General features: G+C 42.3%; 1 pseudogene; it reads right to left on the reverse strand.

Moving 5' to 3' along the window:
- Positions 1 to 3049: 3049 nt before the first annotated feature.
- LOC110293126 lies at positions 3050 to 3289 on the reverse strand (annotated as a pseudogene).
- Between the last annotated feature and the right edge of the window lie 11915 nt (positions 3290 to 15204).

A 15204-nucleotide genomic window follows, 5' to 3' on the forward strand; every position in this document is an offset into this window, starting at 1 on the left:
GTATGGCAGACCCTCAGCAGAACTTTAAGAAAATGACAAAGGCTTCATGGGTAAGGTGGAGATTGTTGCTTGGGGTATGAGAAAATTCTTTCTCCTGCTTCCAGTCGACTGTTTCCCTGTGGCGAGTGTGTCCCAGTTCACTTTAAAACTGAACCAGTTCCTGGATCAAATGGAAGAAAATAATGTCCAGCATTGCGGGTTTAAATCTATCATCAGGCAATCTAGGGCTGGCTGCTCTGAAAGAGAATTTTCTGATTTTTCCCCCTGTTCATATGAAGATGTTGTGCACCTCTGGGAGTAAGAAATATATATCTTTGAGAAGTTCATTTCTATTGGATGGAAGACATGGCAAGAGGAAAATGTCTCATCTTACTGCATTTCTCAGCTCCTACAGCGAGGGAAATTATGTCCGTGGATTGAGAGTCAAGCTAACACTCCAGCTCAGGAACAGAAACAGGTCTTTCAAAAGCCAAAGAGAAAAAGGAAGAAAACACATATGTTTTTACAACAGTATTTTTGGTTATTTAAAATAACTTTTAAATTTAAATATATTTTGATCACACTGCCCCTCCCTAAAACCCTTCTAGATCCTCTCCCCGAAACTCACCCAACTTCAATTTCTTTTTCAAAAAACAAACACCCCGTCAGACAAGAAAATAAAATAAAACTATGCCTAAAACGAAAAAAAAATCACAAAACTTTAACCCAATAAAAACACATACAAAACTGTGGAGTCCACTATATGTTGGCAATTACTCCTGAACATGTGGTCTGTCCTGGAGTGGTTGACATATCCAGTGTCACCCTATTGGAGAATACTGGTCTCCCTCTCCTAGCAGGTGTAAGTGGCAGTTCAGATGCTAACCTTTATCCTAGAGGTTTGATTTTTTTCATTCATTCATTCGTGCATGCATTCATTCATTCATTTTTTTAAAAATAACAGAAAAAAACATAATAATATACAAACTATATCACTTTGGTATAGGACAAGACAAACCAACAGAAGGAAAAGATCCCAAGAGAAAGCACAAGAATCAGACCCATTCATTCATTCACTCAGGAATCTTATAAAAACACTAAACAGGAAGCTGTAATATATATGCAGAGGACCTGGTGCAGACCAGGACAGGCCCTGTGCACGCTGCCTCAGTCTCTGTGAGTTCATATGAGCTTTGCTCATGTTGCTTTAATGGCTTGTTTTCTTGGTCTCCTTCATCCTCTCTGGTGCTTACACTTTTCCCACCTCTTCTCTCCAGGGTTCCCTGGGCTCTGAGGGAAGGGGTTTAATGGAAGAGACATCTCATTTATGGCTGAGTGTCCCTGCATAATGCCTGGCTGTGGACCTCTATATTTGTTCAAGTGTTGCAGGAAGAAACTCTGTGGATAGCTGAACAAGGCACTGACCTATGAGTATAGCACAATATCATTAGGAATCATTTTATTACAACATTTCTTTTTTTTTAGGCCTGTAGTATCTGGTTTTCCCCTAGGCCTCCTATTTTGATTGGGAAGATTCTGTGGTTCTGGTTAGCTGGGGCTGAAGAATCAGCTGTGAATCAGCCAAACAGGAGTCCCTGTGAGGAGGTAAGCTAATGTACGAAGTTAAGATGATAGCTATTCCACATTCTTTTCAAGCGTTCTAATAACTTTCCCACTCCCATTTTTAAAGTTTGCCCATTTACTGGATCGAATGTGGGACCCAAGTTTTGTGATATTGGCTTGAATGCCATGGCTAACAAAGATAATGCAAGTAAATAACCTGATTGTTTGTTTGTTTGTTTGTTTTCTGTTATTTTTATATGCTCTCACTGTAGGCCAACCTACTTTAAACTTGCCATGTAACCAAGGCTCACCTTGAACTCTTGATCTCTACCTCCAAAGTAATAGGTGGTGGATTTCAGACCCCAGACAAGGGGCTGAGATGCATATTTTACATACCAAAGCAGACCTGGACACCACGTTCCCCCAGCATCCCTCAGTCCTAGTATACCTTGCCCCCAATACTGTACTTTCCAGCCCAGGCTGGGATGCCCTTCCCCATTTTGGTGTCATTGTCAAGTCCTTCCCATTCCTTATTCTGTGTGTGTGTGTATATATATATATCTGTCTCTCTGCCTCTCTTTCTCTCTGTCTCCCTCTCCCTCTCTCTCTCATCTCTCATCTCTCTGTGGGCACACTTTCTCTTTCTCTCCCACCCCACCCCGTTCCCCATGGTGACCTCACTGGCCCAGGTCCTTGGAGCCAGCTTCCCAGTAAACCTGCCTTTATATTTTTGATTTGGCTTAAATTGGTTCATTTAAACAGCAGAGAAATAAGTTATCAATAGGGTGACAAGTATGCACTAGTAGGTTAACTGAATTTGTAATTGAAGTTTTTAAAATGGCATCTGCCTGAAGAAGTCTCTAAGCAACAGAAAGCTTGCCTAACATACACCAAGGCTCTAGATTCAACCACCACTACCACAAAGGAAATACAAAATAGCCTTGATTTTAAAGATGGTGTTTTAAAAGACCTCTCCTCAATACTCTATAACCTAGGAAAAAAATGGTTTCTTCATCTCTCCCTCTGGAGTGCATATAAGATTTAAAAGTGTCTAAACCGCACACACACAAACTCAGAGAGTCAGGTTACTTTTGTAAAGTATGGGTTTGCTAAAAGTTATTCTTACCTAGTTGAAGATTTTTTAATTGTTTCTGATATTCATAATTATTAGTTTCTATTATTTCACACATTTAAGTATTAATAAGAAGCCTTCACACAGCATCACTTTGGCTGCTGCATTGGGTGTACTTCCTGAGAGGACAAAGGTGGGTGTACTCTTCCATGGTCTCTCAGTTGTAAAAATGCTGACCTTAGACGGCAAATACAGGAGCATAACAATAAGTTTGTACAATGGATGGGAAATTTCAGACCACATAGATCTAAAATTGCAGTTACACTCAGTGGGACTTTCTCGAAGTCTAGTGTCTACAGTGGGATAAATTCAGTTTTCTTCTTTCCTCAAAGGTTTCAAACAGCTGAGATAGGAAGCTGAACATGATGGCTGGCCTTAATCTTTGCTCTCCAAATATTTTTCTTGGTCTCAGCCTCTAACTACATACATTCAATACTGTTCAATGGATTTGTAATGAGCTTGCAAAATGAGGGGAATTTTCTCACTCATTTGCCTGAAATGTTGGCTCAAGTTCATCTTTTTAAACAAAAATTAAGCTCCAAAAACACCCACAAGTTCAGCTACTAAAACTCCTCCAAAGATCTTCCTAGCCGATGGTCCCAAGGTTTGGGTCATCCTGAGGCCCGTTCCCCCAGACCCACAGGGCCATTCTTGACTTCTTTCTATCACACCAACTGTGCAGCCCACCAAGGAATCGTGCTGGTTTTACTTTCAAAATCCAGCTGCTTCTCAGCTGCCCTGCTGCTGCTATACATGGGTCTACATGGGTCTAGGCAAATCACATCTAGTGTCTAGATGAAGACCGTGGTCTCCTACCTGGTCTCCATTCATCTATCTTCACTGCCCCATGCAGTAGGCAAAGTGTTGTGTAAGCGTAAGCCTGCTATGTTAGCGTTCTCCACAAAGACCTGCGGTGTTTGTCCCACCCTCATCCGTTCCCCCTCTGATTCGCTCCAGCTCTGCTCATCATCCACTTTGCCACAGCCACCCCTTTCCTTCTCACTCCCGGGAAAGTCTAGAACATTCTTCATGAGGCTTTTCACCACTCCTCCTTCTTCAGGAAAAATTCTTCCTTTGCACACCCATGACAGCCATGAACCTGTGCTCTCGCCACCCCCTTAAGGTTCTGTGTTTCCAAAAAATCAGTTTCTCGGGGACACTTAATCCCTCTACTTCAAACTGTACTGTCACAGTGCTTGCTGTTCTTCTTTATTATGTCTTTCTTCATAACCCTCACCTTCTAATATGCTGCACAACTTCAAGTTTTGCCTCTTCCCTACAGACACTGTAAAGAAATAAAAAGAAAATTGATTTGTATCTATATTACCAGTGCCTAGTAGATATTTACCATATTAACAAATGTTCAAATTTTTGTTAAATACTCTTAACAGCCCAGCTAGGTGACCCACTTTATCTTGACCAGCAGCTATGCTCACCACTTCACCAACAGTCTACATTATTTTGTACCCGATCTAGCAGTACCATAAGCTTCTTAGTAGCCAATCATAATTCCCTGGTTTCCTTCTACAGTACAAATCATAAAGATGGCCTTCCATATTGTCACAGTTTCCTCTCCTGTTGCTGTGATAAAAATATGCTGACCAAAGCAAGTTTAGTGAGAAAAGGCTTGTTTGGCTCAGAATTTCAGGTTACAGTTCATCACTGCCAAAGGGACAAGAACCTGAAGCAACTGGTCATGTCATATCCACAGTCAAGAGTAAAGAAAAATTAGTATTAATTAATTAATATATGCATGTTAGTGCTCAGCTAGCTCTCTCCACTTACACAATCTAGGTCTCACTTCCTAGAAAATAATGCCATCAATCAGTAAGTAGATCTTCCCATGTCAGTTAAGCCAGTTAAAAAAAATCCCTCACCAGTATGTCCATAGGCCAACCTAACCTAGACAATTCTTCACTGAAACTCCCCAAGTGATTCTACATTGTGTCAAGCCTATAAGCAAAACTAACCATCACCCACATTGCATGACTATGGAACTGATCTGTGCTGTAGATATTGTCCTGATCACCACGGAGCCCTCACAAACCTAAGAGATAACAGGATGGTTTTGTTTTAAGGCACTAGGTTTAGTGTCACTTATTACATAGCAAAAGCCTGTTGACACGTCCTTATAACATGACTTTTAGAAATTACAAACAATTCCCTTCTTAGTAAGTTAGATCTTCAACACACACCCCTGAGTGATTTAGCTATCAATAATAGTTCAATCTCCTGTATGTTCCTCATCAGTTGAATAGGCCACTTATGTGGCAGATGTATAGATCATAAAATGCACAGCACATTATAAGAAGTGAAGCATATTCTATGCTCAAATAATAGTACACAGCAAGTAAGTGGTTGTCTTAGGATTTCCAGTGTTGAGATAAAACATAAACTTGGAAGGAAAGGGTGTATTTCAGCTTTAACTAGCAAGTCCCACACTCTATTACTTAGGAAAGTCATGTAGGAACTCAAGATGGGAACATGGAGGAGAAGATGATGCAGAGGCCATGGAGGAATGCTGCTTACCTGCTTGCTCCTCCTATCTTGCTTGGATTGTTTTCTTATACTCCAGGACCACCTACCTGGATAGCACCACACACAGTGGTCTGACTCCTCCTACAACAACCATTAATAAAGAAAGTACCATATAGGCTTGCCTACAGCCCAGTCTTACAGAGGTATTCTCTCAGAAGAGGTTCCCTCCTATAAGATGACTCTAGCTATGTCAAATTGCCTAAAATAAAATAAAATAAAATAAAATTACTCAGCACTGTGATCTTCTTCCATGGGATGTGTAGAATAGTCTAAGAGATACATTGTTATCCTCAACATGTAGTTTCCAAAGTCACCATGACAGTTTTCTTTATTCTAACTGACCAAAAGAGGAAACAAACATCCAGGAGCACACTTAGAAAGTTTATAGGGATAGTCCTAAAAGTGACCAATCATTTCAGAAACATCCTATTTTTAGAACTAGAGAGCATGACCATATCTACCAGTAAGGGACACTGGGAAGTGTAGTCAGCTATGTGTCCAGGAACTAAGATTGCCAGAGCTTTGAAAAGCATACAACAAAACAGGGAATTCTATTTAAAAGAAAAGAACATTTCTGTTGAATATTCATATATTATATGTTGTGAATATTCATAATTGTTGAATATTCAAATAAAGAGGAATGAGGTCCCACTATGTAGGAGGAACAGTGGCAGCCACCTCTATGTAAACTCTGGGGGCCCTGAAGCCACAAAGGCATCTCCTTCAGGAGGACCTGAGGGCTGCCTGAGAGACCAAGGATTGCCCACACAGACCATGCCAGCCAATCAGGAACTAGTGTTTAGAAGAGCTGCTTTCTTGCGGCCAATGGGGCACAGGTCGAGGGTATTAAAAGAGCTTGCAGCAAGCAGTGTTCAGAGAAGTTTGCTATTGCATTTCTCACCTGTCCCCAGAGTCTGTGTCGTTGACTCCAAGGAGCCACCTCACCTCCAACCCCCAAGGGCAGGTCGGGTCGGGCAGCGAGTAGTCCAGGGCACAGGCAGCACCACAACATATACTATATTTGAAAGTTTAATTGTGTGTGTGTGTGTGTGTGTGTTCCTGCATGAGTTGATTGTACTACATGCATGTAGGAGCTCACAGAGACCAGATGAGGGTAGCGGACCACTTAGAAGTGGAGTTCCAGGTCATTCTAAGTTGTCATGTGGGTGCTAGGAACTAAACTTGGTTTCTCTACAAAAGTAGTAAGTATTTTTCACATGAGCCAACTCTTCAGCCCCCTCACTACATATACATATAGTATCTCTGTATTAATTACTTTTTTCTTGTCAACAGCAAAGTACCTAACCAAAGCAAATTGAGAAAGAGAGGATTTATCTGGGGCCACAGTTGAGGATACAGCCCATCTTGGGAGGATGGACTGATAATGGGAGCGTGAGGCAGCTGTTCCCATTGCACACAGAGTCATGAGCAGAGCAAGATAAGCAAGACTCTACTCTCTCCTTCATATGCAGTCCAAGACTCTAACCAATGGAGTAATGTTATGTACATCTTGGGTCAGTCTTCTCTACCTCAATTTCCCTCTAGAAATCGCCTCATAGACATGCCCAGAAGTTTGTCTCCTAGATGAGTCTAGATCAGTAGTTTTCAACCTGTTGGTTGTGACCTCTTTGAAAGGGTCATTTAACTTTTCAAAGGGGTCACCTAAAGCCATTGGAAGAGACAGATATTTACATTATGATTCATAACAGTAGCAAAATTACAGTTATAAAGTAGCAACAAAAAAGATGTTATGGTTGGGGGTCACTCAACATGAGGAACCATCTTAAAGGGTCTCAGCATTAGGAAGGTTGAGAACCACTGGTCTAGATCCTGTCAAACTGGCAGCATTCACCATCACAATATCCCAGTCTTTGACAGCATCTGATACAATTTGAATGGATCTTACAAAGTTTGTGTTTTGGACACTTAATCTCCACTGCTAATGATATTGAGAAGTGCAAGCCTTAAGAGGCAATTAGGTCATGAGAACAGAGCCCTTGTGAATGGATTGTGGTATTATCATGGGAGCAGGCTCATTATTAAAAAATAAGTTTGTCACAAATTCATGTTCAACCCTCTGTCACCATCTCACTGTTCAGCATAAGATGACACAGCAAGAAGGTCCTTGATAAACTAAGGGAGCCTTGATACTGAATGCCCCAGCCTTCGGAACTGTAAGGAATAGATTTTGATTATTTATAAATTACACAGGCTGTATTACTCCGTTACAGCTGCTCAAAACAGATTTGGAAAGCATCCATTTCAGAATCTTAAAGACTAGTAATGACTCAAAATCAGAGTGTGCCAAGGAATTCACAAAGGAATGAAAAGATCCGCTTTTGAAACACAAAGGCAAGAAACCACCAAGAAAGGTAAGCGATGGCATCTCTAATCCAGCTAAAGATAATGACCTCACCTGCAAGGCTCTTGTAACTCATTCACAGAAAAGCACCATTTAAGCATCTCATTCGTTTGGTGATTACTTGTTGAGATAGAGTATGGTAGAAAGAGCAGGTCTGAAGACCTCTCACAACTTCCCACCTGGACGCCATCAACCCTCTTTGCTGTCTACTTCCCCTACCACAATAGTAATCTTAACATCACGTTACTTCCAGGAACAGTAGTGAGTCTGACAGTTAGCATCCATTCACAACCTTCCAGCCTACCAGATGACTCCAGCTAAGCTCGAAGTCACTGGTGACTAACTCAGGGAACATTGAGTATAACTGATTGATTGACAAGGTCATAAAACTACCACTTTGGAAAAATAGAATTGAGTTTCATTGTATAAAGGTTTAGTCTTGGCTCTCAAATGCATTTCAGAATGTTCCCCATTATTAGAGGAAAGGTTAGTTATTAGGAGAGAAATGAGGGAGTAAAGAAACTGTGACTATCAGGAAGTCTGACCAGGGTCCTATTGGAGGCCTCACTTTGGCACGGCACCTCAATGCTAGGTTTATTCTCTGAATCCAACTAAACTTGGTACTCAGGAGAGGCAGCCTACGTATTTAGAAAGGTATCAAACAATGTGGTTTCTATTTCCATATCGTTTCCCACATTTCTGTTTTATTATGATTTTATTTTTGTAGCTCTGAAACGTAACTATGATGTGAGACTATTTGGGGCGGGGAGGTTCCGTTTTCTTTCTTTCCAACAGGACCATCCATTTGCCTTGAGAAGCCAGAGTCAGAAAGAGGTAATGGCTTCACTTCCCTTCACAAAGGAGGGATCCAGTACAAGCTTCTTTGTAGATTTCCTTTCTGATCTCCACGCTCCTCCTCTTCTGGGCTTATGTGATGATGGAGATGAAGCACAGAGGGCCAGCATAATGCAGAAGACAAGTTGGGGGAAATGTCAAAGGTCAGAGGTCTCTCAGAAACAAAGTCAGAGTTGGAAAGATACAATTTTTGTTTTTGGTTTTGGTTTTGAGACAACGTTTCTCTGGCTGTCCTGGAACTCACTTTGTAGACCATGCTGGTCTCGAACTCAGAAATCCGCCTGCCTCTGCCTCCGAGTGCTGAGATTAAAGGCGCGCACCACCACCGCCCCGGCGAAAAGATAGGATTTTGATGAAGCGCTTTAGGAGATCCTCAGTGCTATGTGGGGTGTGGGCGTTCTACTTGTCACATCTGTTCTTCTAGGGCAGGCTTTAAAATAAAGCCTCAGGACAAAAAAAAAAAAAATTAAATGTTCCATTAATAGCATAGTTTTCATAAATATTTCCTCAGGAAAACTCCATCTATTTGCACATCCTCAACATCTCCTGTGGGTGTTTATTTTGCTCTGTTTGGAAGTAGCAGCCAACTCCATGTGACTCAGAGAGAGAGAGAGCAGAACTGACATATGACGGCCTGCCATCTCCATCCTGCTACTCAACCACAAAAATCAGTTTAGGGTTTTTGTTTTCAGTTAAACTACGAGGTAGCAAGAATGAAATCTGGCCAAATATGTTTGGTCTCCAGGTGCGGGTTGTTTGTGCTCAGCTGACTTCAATCAATTCCAAGCTGCCTACCAAACTGACATATATCTCAAATAATATGAAGCCTGTGGTGTCTACGGGGCTCGGATTTCTGGACTGGGCCCAATGAGCTCAGGTCAGAAATGTCAGCATGCATCCACGATGTTTTAGTGTTCCAGATGGGACCATGTCCACTTATATTCGCCCAAAGAAACTGGATGATTTTCACTTTAATTTTCCTTTTATCTAGGCCAGTGGTTCTCAACCTGTGGGTCATGACCCCTTTGGGGGTCACATATCAGATGTATATCAGACATATAAGATATTTACATATGGGCTGGAGAGAAGGCTCGGTGGTTAAGAGCACTCACTGCTCTTCCAGAGGTCCTGAGTTCAATTCTCAGCAACCACATGGTGCCCCACAACCATCTGTAATGGGATCTGATGCCCTCTTCTGGTGTGTCTGAAGGCAGCCACAGTGTACTCATATACATAAAATAAGTAAATTTCTAAAAAAGATATTTACATATGATTCATAACAGTAGCAAAATTACAGTTATAAACTAGCAACAAAATAATTTTATTGTTGGAGGGGTCACCACAACATGAAGAACTGTATTAAAGGGTTGCAGCATTAGGAAGACTGAGAACCACTGGCCTAGACTACCAACATGTATGCCAGTCTTTTGGTGCTAAACGTTATTTTTAATGGATATTAACTCAAAGAATGCACTGCAATATCTTACCTTCATTTTGAAAAAGTTATTCCTAAACCTGAATAGATAAGAACAACCCAACATAAGAGCACTGACTGCTCTTCCAAAGGTTCTGAGTTCAAATCCCAGCAGCCACATGGTGGCTCACAACCATCCGTAATTGGATCTGACGCCCTCTTCTGGTGTTCTGGTGTGTCTGAAGACAGCAACAATGTACTCACATATATAAAATAAATAAATCTTGAAAAAAAAAAGAAAAGAACAACCCAACAGAATGGTAGGTGCCTCGAGACTGAGTTTCCAATCTTCCTCATGTTCCTGTGCACTGCCCCTGTCCCAAACCGGTCCCTTTTGTAGACAGATATTTCACATCTTACATTCGATTCATATACTGACATGGGGTGTATGACCCACACATATCTTTCTTTGTAAGCAGATGGCAAGCCATTGAGGGAGGGAGCGGTGGCTAGGCCTTGCCCATGTCAACTTCATTCCTTCTTCTTCTTCTTCTTCTTCTTCTTCTTCTTCTTCTTCTTCTTCTTCTTCTTCTTCTTCTTCTTCTTCCTCTTCTTCTTCTTCTTCTGTATTCTAGAGATCCTAAAGAAATATTCGTTAAGTGGATCAGTAAAAATGAATATGGTACTCACGCTGCCTGCCTTGCTTTGTGGAGTCCACCCATTTTTAGTCACTATGATCCCTCCACCCCCAGCATAAGACATGGCCTACATACTTAGCAAGGTCTCCAGAACAGCTGGTAAAGCAAAAGGCATGTGAGCAGTTTACACTGCTAATCAGTACTGTACCTCCCCTCCTTGAAGAGAAGTATCTATTTAGCATCTTCGTAACCCACATTTGCAAAACCTTTCTGAGCTCTTCAAATCCTTAGTTTCATTCTCTCCCCCCCACCCACCTCCCTCCCGGTTAACTTCTTATTGATTCTTTGTGAAGTTAGTAACATGGAGTTAGTCAGCCCCAGAGCCATTGGGTTAGCTTTTCAGCACTGTCCCAGCAAGGGCAAGGGAAAGGGGAGGCTCTCCTGCTCTAGGCACTGGCTCTCCAGTGCCCACATCATCAGGACCAGCGCCAGGCTGCCCAGATGAGGTGCAGGTCCACTCTCCAGGGTGCTGAAGCTCTTGAGGGATGTGGCCGGCTCTCCCACCCTGCCAAGGTGAGAGGCAGGACCATATCTCCCACGCCTATGCCACCAGGACCAGCTCTACTGTACTGCCCATGTGAGATGCTATTAACACTGAAATAGATAGTTGTTACCACTTTACTATTGGAAAACTTGAGAACCACAAGCGGTAACTGACCTGCCTACCTAGTAACTTAGACTAGAGATTGTTTTCCTCCACTCTGCTCTCCTCCCTAAGAGACTGACCCACATAGTCACTATCAACAGCTCAGCTGTTCTCCAGCTCTCTCTGAGACCCCATACCACTCCTTGTTGACTCCCCAGAACTCTATCCTTTGTGAATATTCTTTCAACTAAGCACCCTTTAATTGTCCATAATGGATATATCGTCCCTCTTGCTGGAATCCAGAGGGCTGTATGTTAGTCTTGATCCTGTCTTCTAGTTCTTGCCCCATCGTTTGACCTCCAACTCTAAATACTTGCTAGGCCTAATACCAAATTAGAAGAAAGTGCCATCTCCTCATTACACCCCACAGCTCCTGCTAATTGAAACATGTAAGGAATTGTCCGCCACTGGAGCAAATGCTCCCGGAATGGAGGCTGCTCCACTTGGCCAGTGAGCTCAGACGTCTGTACCTGCAGACAGCTCCAGCTTTCTCTCAGTAAACAAGTCTGCTCCAGCTGCTGGGACATTAGTGGAAGCCAGACAATGCGATGACTCATCAGAGAGGCTGAAGTCACTTAAACCCCTGTGAGTCAGACAGATTCTGCTGTCAACAAAGCACTGGTCTGAATAAAAACTAAACCAACTCTTTGCTTCATGTGAGTCCCTGGCAATCAAATAGTTAAAAAAAAAAAGCTGCCTATGGGATGCCCCTCACCCCACCTCACCCCAAATACCCTGTCCTTCAAGTCCTCCGCTTCGAGCTTCGTTATCCTTCCCCTTTTCTCCCCAACTACAAGAAAGGGAGGGGTGGATATTTCTGAAAATGAATCAGATAGAGAATTGCAAGGGCTGCATTTCCGAGATAAGGAGCAGAGGCCACCAGCCCGCCAGCCAGCCACTTTGCTCTAATCATTTTGTGGTGCGTGGTACCCACACCTCTGAAGCTTTGCTTCTCTGTCTTTCCATTTTAGCTCTAACAAGAAACTCGATTTGAGAGGCGAGTACCCTTGGCTGGCTTTTCATCCAGCCTCATCCTTAGTTCCTTCCTCTCTTGGTTAAGCCTCCTTCAGCTTTTGCAAATTTAACAGCCTTACCACTGGCCTAGCCTTGCCAGCTTTTGAATGTGAGAGTCACGTGATATGTTGAGCATAGCACGTTCAGTGAGATAACACTGCAGATATATCAGGTGTCTGTCATATACTGGGGCTTTTGCTTATCCATTGAATTGTCTTAGTAGACAGACAGCACATATGTGTATACTTTACCAAAGAGGTCAGGCCCGGACAAGGGTTCAGCTATAATCATATTGTTAATGGTGAAAAGCAATTTCAATTTGGCTTTACCTACCCATACACTTAGCTATTATTCCATTTCTGCACATGTTTAATCACTTAAATTTTAGATATCTACAACTGTAGATAGAACCCTTCATCACAAATTAATACACCCTATTATTTTTGGCACTTAAGCTTAGCACTTATTTACTGAGCACATACTATCCGCTGATTGCTGTGCAGGATGCCAGGAGCACAAAGCTGGAAGTTCTCTTCTTCCAGAAAGTTCCCATCCTGATTAGAGGAGAAGCTAACCAATTAACTTTAAAGCAACTGGTTTCCTTTGGGACCTGGGATCATATAAAATATTATGCCAGCATCAAAGCTGAGGGACTTCTGCTTCTTACTCTAAGACCCAAACAGGTGATAACTGTAGGACACTTGTGGAAAAACTGGGAAAGCAAAGAGAAGTCAATCCAGCAACTTGACCAGAGCTTAAGGGTGCCAAAGTTTGAAAAAGAAACAATTTGCAAAAGTCTGGGCCATAAGTCGCTGTTCCTCATTCAGGACTCATTCATTAAACAAGCATTCCTTGGAGGCATGTGAGCTGTAAAGAGTGCAAAGAGAAGAGAGATAGGCGAGCAGGTCAGTGCTTACAGCTCAACAGGAGACAAAGCACAGCCGCAATGATAACACCCCACGAGAAGACAAGAGAGGAGCAATGAATGAGTGGAGTAATACAGAAAGACCAGGTATGATAGGAAGGAGATGTAAGGAGTTCACGTGGGAATTAGCCAAAGGAGGTAGTTGGAAAGAACATTCCAGAAAAGGGGGGGTTGGCTTATACACAGGGATGGAAGTAAAAAGAACCTCAAGACTTTGTGTGGGAACCGTTGAACACATACCTAGGTTTATACCATTCAAGTCAGCCAGAGATGTAGCTTTTTTTAATTTAATGCTTTTAAGTAATACAGTCATGATAGAAAATTAACCATTAAAAAAAAGGAAATTCATTGAAAATCATATTCCCATGCCTATCCTGAGCCTCCTTCTCCCAGACCCTCCTCTTTCCTCACACCCCCACTCCCATCCTCAGCCCTTAGAGGGCTACAAAGAATGTGGGCACCAGGGCCCTGTGGGCTCTGAAGATTCATGCCGTCCTCATCCTTGTGTTGCTTGGGGGAAATAAAGTATGCAGCCTAATATTTTAGAAGAATGATTTTCTTGGATTGCTATTATTGTTTGCTAGTCTTCATGAATGGACTGCCTCTAGGATGCAGTATACTTCCATCTTATAAACAGAGATGTGAGACTTGGGAAGGTCCGGTGTCTATTTCAGAGAAGAGGTCCTACCATCCACCTGATGACTAAACCTGGAAACCCAAGTCTCTCTCTCTCCTTATCTCCAGTCAATCACCAACTCTTTCTGATTCAAAGTCCTTATTTTTCAAGCCCATCCTTCTCTTCATCTCTACCACCAGCCACTTCTGTGGCTCTCACTATCCCTCACCTGGTTAATATTACTTTCTCTCCCTTTCTCCCTCTCTGTCTCTGTCTCTGTCTCTCTCTGTCTCTCTCCTTCAGGCTGATGTTACCTCTAATCTGTTCTCCATTCTGATGCTGGAATGATCTAACACAGAAATCTTGGGTGTTTTTCTGCCTCAAAATACTTCAGGGTCCTCAGTTTCTAATAATAGAAATATAGGTATAAAGGCCGGGCGTGGTGGCGCACGCCTTTAATCCCAGCACTTGGGAGGCAGAGGCAGGCGGATTTCTGAGTTTGAGGCCAGCCTGTTCTACAAAGTGAGTTCCAGGACAGCCAGGGCTATACAGAGAAACACTGTCTCAAAAAACCAAAAAACAAACAAACAAACAAACAAGAAATGTAGGTATAGACAAATAAATGTAGATATCAGACATGTTTGCATGGCTTGGCCCCAGACACACTTCTTAACCTCACACCACAAATAACGCTGCAAAACAAAACAAAACAAAAATCCAATTTTCTAGAACTCTCCAGCTCTTTCTTTGCCAAGCTAATTTGTTCAGAATGCTCACCCTTCTCAGCTAACAGCTTGTCCTCCAAACCATGTACTTGATTTTCTAGAAACCCCTTCTTGTCTCCCCCAAGCAGACACAGACCCTTTTTTCCTATGGATTGCTTACATCTCATGCAGTTTAAATGTCTGTTCCCCCAAATTCATGTCACTGGAAGGTGATTGGCAGAGTCCTTGCACCAGGATTAACTCATTCATAACCTAATGAGTTATCCAGAGCGGGGCTTTATTATAAAATAAACTCTCTCTAACACAGCTGTTCTGTCTTGATGCCACACCCTGTGTCAGGCTTCAAGGCTGCAGAGTGGCACATGAAGAGAAAGGGCAAACTCTCATAGACTTGAGAACTGTGATAAATCAACTTGATTCTTGATAAAGAACTCAGGAAGAAATGTTCTTTTATAGCAACAGACAATATAAAGACAATATCCATATTATGACAGTCATCTCCGTATCTAGTGGTTTGTGTTTCTCTGCCCTAAACTTCATCTTGTTTCCATGTAAAAACTTCTCTCCCTCTAACTTCAGGTCCACAGTCCCTAAGATGGTATTGATGATGTAATAAGACCTTGGTTTGTGCTTCTGAGTATTTCTTACATGAATGACTCTAAATTCCAAGCCCCTTTCAGCCACTGTTCCAGGCTGTCTCCCTAAATACCAGTACTATCACTGGTACGGCTCCACCA

The sequence above is a fragment of the Mus caroli genome, chromosome 1 (assembly GCF_900094665.2).
Source record: "Mus caroli chromosome 1, CAROLI_EIJ_v1.1, whole genome shotgun sequence".
Lineage (NCBI taxonomy): Eukaryota > Metazoa > Chordata > Mammalia > Rodentia > Muridae > Mus > Mus caroli.